The sequence below is a fragment of the Callorhinus ursinus genome, unplaced genomic scaffold, assembly GCF_003265705.2.
Source record: "Callorhinus ursinus isolate GAN/ISIS: 27379988/994484 unplaced genomic scaffold, GSC_fseal_2.0 scaffold33, whole genome shotgun sequence".
NCBI classification, from domain to species: Eukaryota; Metazoa; Chordata; class Mammalia; order Carnivora; family Otariidae; genus Callorhinus; species Callorhinus ursinus.
In genome coordinates, this window is record NW_027397095.1 from 4930375 (window position 1) to 4936267 (window position 5893).

A 5893-nucleotide genomic window follows, 5' to 3' on the forward strand; every position below is an offset into this window, starting at 1 on the left:
TTTAGAATCACTTACAGTTCATTCATTCAACCATTCATTCGTGCCTCACGCATTTATTAAGTGCCCCACTCTGGGCCAAGCGCTGTGCTGTACACTGTGGGTACAAAGATGGATAGGATAGAGACCCCTCCTGGCAGGGTGCTGTAGTCTAGTGGGGCAGATAGACACACCAAGAGATCATCTTGATGCATTTATTTGTTTTTTATAGCACAACTTTTATATTTCAAATGGACAAAAAATTAGTATCGTTTACAGTATCTTAAGATAAATTGCCTTTGAATGGGGGCTTCCTTTCCAGTACTTTGAGGTCTACAAGATGTACCTAGAAAATGTATTACTGTGGAAAATGACTGCTTAAATCGAATGGGGGGAGAGGGGGAGGGCCTGTGGTTTCTCTTTTTGATTAATTGCTGTAACACTGTCCTTTGGGTGGCTGAGGGAGTTTCATGTTTTCTTTAGACATCATTAGGCGCTGGAGCTCTTGCAGGACAACTTTGATGCTATATGAATTCTGCCATTTTGCTAGCACTGATATGGCTCTTGGGTCCACCACTCCATTAGAACTATTAACTCCATTCATATTAATTTTTGTTACAAATCTTACAAAGAGAGGTCCTTCTGGGTATTTAGGTCCACATTCTATTTTAAGGTTGTATATTCGGTTTTCATAAATTGTCCGAGCCCGTGGTGGCTGCCATCTTGCATCGCTGTCGCTGGAAACCATCTTGATGCATTTAAATAAGTGCTCTGTTCAGGGTCAATATGTGGCACAAAGAGGGACTGCTTGGCTTAGGGGAGGCAGGGGACATGGCAGGAAGAGCTTGGCGAGAAGAGGTGGGGGTGGAGTTTGCTGACAGACTTTGAGTTCTTTAGGTGGCTGAGGGAAAGGCTTTCTGGACAGAGATGGGTATATGTGAAGGCATGGGGTCACATGTAAGGACTATAGAATGTTTCATTTGCTGCAGCCATAGTGTGCATTTGGAGGGCCAGCAGGAGACGAAGTTAAGAGCTGGCTGGTGGTCAGGCCTTGGAGGGCCTTGCGTGCCACATGGAAGGCTTCGACCTGATCCCTAAGTGATCAGGAATCCTTGAAAGGCTTTGAGCAGGGTAGTGACATTGTTAGATTTGAATTTTTGCGAGTTTATTCTGGCTGCTTTGTAGAGAATGGGTTGTAAAAGTGTAAGGCTGGGGAGGCTCTTGGGAGGGTTGCCAGATGTAGAAACAAAAGAAAACAGGATGCCCACGGAAACTGGCATTTCAGATAGACAACAAGTTTTAGTATAAGTCTATCCCAAATATTGTATGGGCTATACTAAAATTTATTCTTTATGCATTCAAAATTCAAACTTAACTGGGCATCCCATATCTTATCTGGCATCCTTAGCTTAGAGCCATCAAGGAGAGATGATGGAGGCTTGGACTAGGGCGGAGGTAGTAAAGTTGGATAGAAGTGGAAAAACTCAAAGGGTATTTAGGAGCTAGGAATGAAAGAACTTGGGGATGGCGTGGATGAGGAAAAGTGAGAGGGAGGTGTCAAACATAACACCCAATCTCCTGTTTGGGCTGTTTGCTCTGTGTTGGGTCCTCTATCTGCACCTCATCCCAATTAACACATACTTCCTTCCTAAAACATCCCAGAGAACCTCTGAACCCAGCAGCCAAGACAGCCTCCAAACCCCTGTCCTCCCCTGCTCTGGCCGGCCTCCTGCCTGGCTCCTTTCGGTTCCACACCTGCTTGCTTCTGCATTTTGGTCTTACCCCTTGCTTGGTCCAGCTAATTGGCCAGGATCTGGTGCTTGGAATCAAGCTAGGGCCGCGTTAGGCCTCTGTTCTTTGCCTCTCTGCACCACTCTTGGCAACAGCTAGCATGAAATGCCCAGGGCAGGCCTCTATGACTGACTAGAACAGATCTTTCCTGACAGGGAGGGAAATCCCAAATATTCCCAGAACACCACAGGTTTCCCCTAGGGGCTTTCTCACCCCCAGAAGGCCGGTGCTAGAAGGTGGCCTGGTTTCTCAGACCTTTCTGTGACCCAACAGTGCCGCTTAGTGGTACCTCAGCACACTGCAGGCCAAGGTAAGGCAGGAGACCGGTTTGCAGACCACTGGGAGAGCTTCACATTCCTCTCTCTCCCCTGGCAGGGCACACGGGTCCTGCTTCTGCTGGTGGCCATCCGTCCGTGACACTCCTCAGCTCTTATGAATCTGAGCAACGCATCCGTTTGGTGGACCTGCTGGTAGAGAGATGGCCCAAGATGGCACCCAAAGAACTGAAAAACTAGGCCTTGAGGTCTCTATCCTTGGCTGGACTCAGGAAACTGGGCTCCAGGTTGAACTGGTCATAGTCTTCAAAATTCCCAGCCTTCCATATTTGGTAGCTACAAACCTGGTATCTATCTAAAAGTAGCTGTGTTGGATGTCCCTCCCACACCTGCTTGTGGACATTCCCACCCAAAAAACTAGAGGGGCAGAGTGGGTCTCACAATTGGGTTCCCCATGGTGGGCGTGTTGCAAGCCAGACAGTGGGCCTGGCCACTCCCCAGCGTGCCACCACCCTCTCTGGGGTTACAGCCAGTCAGAAAGAACTACCAAGTGCCCCCCCCCCACCTTCTCTGCCCTCCACACCAGAGCCTGTGAGGGCGGGGCCAGAGCCAACGGTCTATGCCCCCAAGTTGGGGAGCTGAGAGACATCAGGACTCAGATGACCCTGTGGGCTGTAGCACAAGGCTGGTCTGGAGCAATTGAAAAGATCTTCTAAGGAGACCGACTCTCCTTAGAAGGAGAGTAATGATGAAATGTAGCTCCCTGGGGTGCCTGGGTGGCTCAGCTGGTTAAGCGGCTGCCTTCGGCTCAGGTCATGATCCCAGGGTCCTGGGATCGAGCCCCGCATCGGGCTCCCTGCTCCGTGGGGAGCCTGCTTCTCCCTCTCCCTCTGCCTGCCTCTCTGCCTACTTGTTCTCTCTCTCTCTCTCTGTCAAATAAATAAATAAAATCTTAAAAAAAAAAAAAAGAAATGTAGCTCCCTCCCTTGCCCTCTGACTCCAGGAACTTGCCATGAGGGCCTGGGGACACCCCAGGCTGTGTTGCTGAGGCTGAGGTGATCTCTGATCCACTGCTGTTGTCTCCTGCACCACCTGACTAGAGATGGTGAACCATCCCCAAGGAATGGCATTCCCCCCAGCACGTTTTAGCCATCAGCTTTTGTTATGGCCCCTGGGGTCCCTGGACCCTATTTTCCTGGGCCTACGACTTTGGAGAAATCTACAATTTATCATGTGCCTCATCTGTAAAATGGGAATAATAATAATATTCCCCTCATAGGGGGCTCACCCAGGCTCAGGAGTTAATATACATAAAGTGCTTCGTTGTTTGTTGTAATTAATACTTCTCAGGGTCTGAGATTGAGCCCCCACAAGGATATTGACACCAGCTTGGGTCCAAAGTGCCTCCGACTTTCTCCCTTTCCCTTCCCCTTAGAGTCTCCAGTTGTCGACTTGAAACAGGAATTGCTTCATCTTCCAAAACGAGGACCTCTGGAGGTTCTGTGGATCAGGGTGGGTTGGGCGATTGAGGAGACCCACTGTCATGGTCATTAAGTTGTGCAGTGCCCCAGCCATCTTTCGGTAACTAACGAACACCAGTTTGCCTGACCGCCTGGCCTGACAGGGTGTGGTCTGCTTTGGACAAGATACGCTCCTGAGGCTTCACCTTATGTGAGCCGCTAGCCCGCTCCATCCTAGACCACCTGCTTTAGCCCCATTTCCTGGCTGGCTCTGAGATACACATTTGAGAAGCCCAGGGTGGGTGCGTTCTGTCCAGCCAAGGGCTCCACTTGCTGCAGACCAGCTCCATGATACCCAAATTCTTTGCAGTCTCTGAGTCCCACAAGGTGTGCAACCTGACCATCCTGCCAGTGGCCTCCTCGGGCAGGGGAGAAGTTTTTCAGTCCCTGATTGAGGGGCATTTGCCTTGTTTAAATGTAAGCTTTGGATCCAGCTCTATTTTCTTCTGAATGTCTACCCAGTTGTCCCAGCATGGTTTGTTGAAGAGTAAACACTAGAGCCACACCCAGCACGGTGAGCTGCTCATGCAGGGAAAAGCACGCAGGGATGGCGACTGAGGGAACAGCAGGTTCACAATCCCCTTGTAGCTCCTGATCTTCTTAGCTATGTGCTCGTGGAATGGTAGGACACTGAAATCCCTACACTAAGTCATTTTTTAATCTCTTTTTTTGTTCTGAGCATATATACCTAAATTCCTAAAAGCTAAATGCTACATGATATGTACTTACTATCAAGGCCAACCTCCAGGTTTGTGGGTGCTCTGTTAAGGAGCCCCAGCCTCCAGGGATGGGAGGTTCATACCACCACAGTCTGGACCAGGGGTCAGCAACTTTTTCTGTAAAGGACCAGATAGTAAATATATTAGACTTTGCAGGCCATATGGTCTCTGTTGCAACCACTCAATGCTGCTTTGGCCCATGCAAAAGCAGCCATCGACCACATGTAAAGAAACAAGCATGGCTATGTTCCAATAAACTTTATTTACAAAAACAGATGGTGGGCCATAGTTTGCCAACCCCCGAGAGCAACTGAGACATAATTCTACAAGATCTGTCCAGAGGCATATTACACATGATTTACACAGGAGAGTGCCATATACAATGGAATATTATGCAGCCATCAAAAGGAATGAGATCTTGCCATTTGCAACGACGTGGATGGAACTGGAGGGTATTATGCTGAGCGAAATAAGTCAATCAGAGAAAGACATGTATCACATGACCTCACTGATATGAGGAATTCTTAATCTCAGGAAACAAACAGGGTTGCTGGAGTGGTGGGGGGTGGGAGGGATGGGGTGGCTGGGTGATGGACATTGGGGAGGGTATGTGCTATGGTGAGCGCTGTGAATTGTGTAAGACTGTTGAATCACAGACCTGTACCTCTGAAACAATACATTATATTTAAAAACAAAAAAAACCCAGGGTCATCGAAAGTCTTCATGGACATCTTAAATGAAGCCTTTCTGGCTGGGTAGGTAGGCAAGGCATCTGGCTTAGGTTCCTCAATAGTGTGTCCTGTGCCCACCCTCACAGAGCAGACCAACCTGGCATTCTAGATCTCCTCGATTATCACTGGATTAAGTCGAAATCTCAACCAGGGCCACTTCACATAGGCTGGTCTCTTGCCTGCGCCAAGCCATTTGTGTTAGCTCACTGGCTGATGCCAAGCACACCACCGGCCAATCCTGGGCCACCCCTTGAAAGGACATGAGGATTGCCAGGGTGGGATGGTGCCACCATTCATTGAAAACACAGGAAGAGAAGGAGGTTTATGGGGGTAGAGTTTGGTTTGGGATGTGTTGAGTTTAAGAGGGCGGTGGGACATCCAAATGGAGATATCCAGCAGGTGGTTTCACACAGGCATTTGATTTACCTGAATTCAAGTCTACTCATGCTGCCAAAGAAAGAAAAGATGATGATGGAAAGTATTCTAGTGATTCCACCTGTCCTTTGGTCAGCTGAGCCTGGACTCTGGAATGAATGTGAGGCAAGAAAGTGGGTCTGCCACTCCTTCAGTGAGTCCCAGTTCTTCCATGCCTGTCATGGTATGGCCATCTGTCTGGGCTGATATGGGTCATGTATTTAAAGCTGATATTGTGGGGTGCCTGGCCAGCTCAGTCGGTAGAGCATGCGATTCTTGATCTTGGGGTTATAAATTCGAGCACCATATTGGGTGGAAAGATTACTTAAAAATAAAATCTTTATCAAAAAATAAAGCTGTTCTTGTGTGTGTGTGTGTGTGTGTGTGTGTGTGTGTGTGTGTGTGTGTGTGTGAGAGGGGAGAGAGAGAGAGAGAGAGAGAGAGAGAGAGAGAGAGAGAGAGAGAGA

General features: G+C 48.6%; 1 pseudogene; it reads right to left on the reverse strand.

The window, feature by feature from the left end:
• Nucleotides 1-209: 209 nt before the first annotated feature.
• Nucleotides 210-4381, reverse strand: LOC112809142 (ubiquitin-conjugating enzyme E2 variant 1 pseudogene; annotated as a pseudogene).
• Between the last annotated feature and the right edge of the window lie 1512 nt (nt 4382-5893).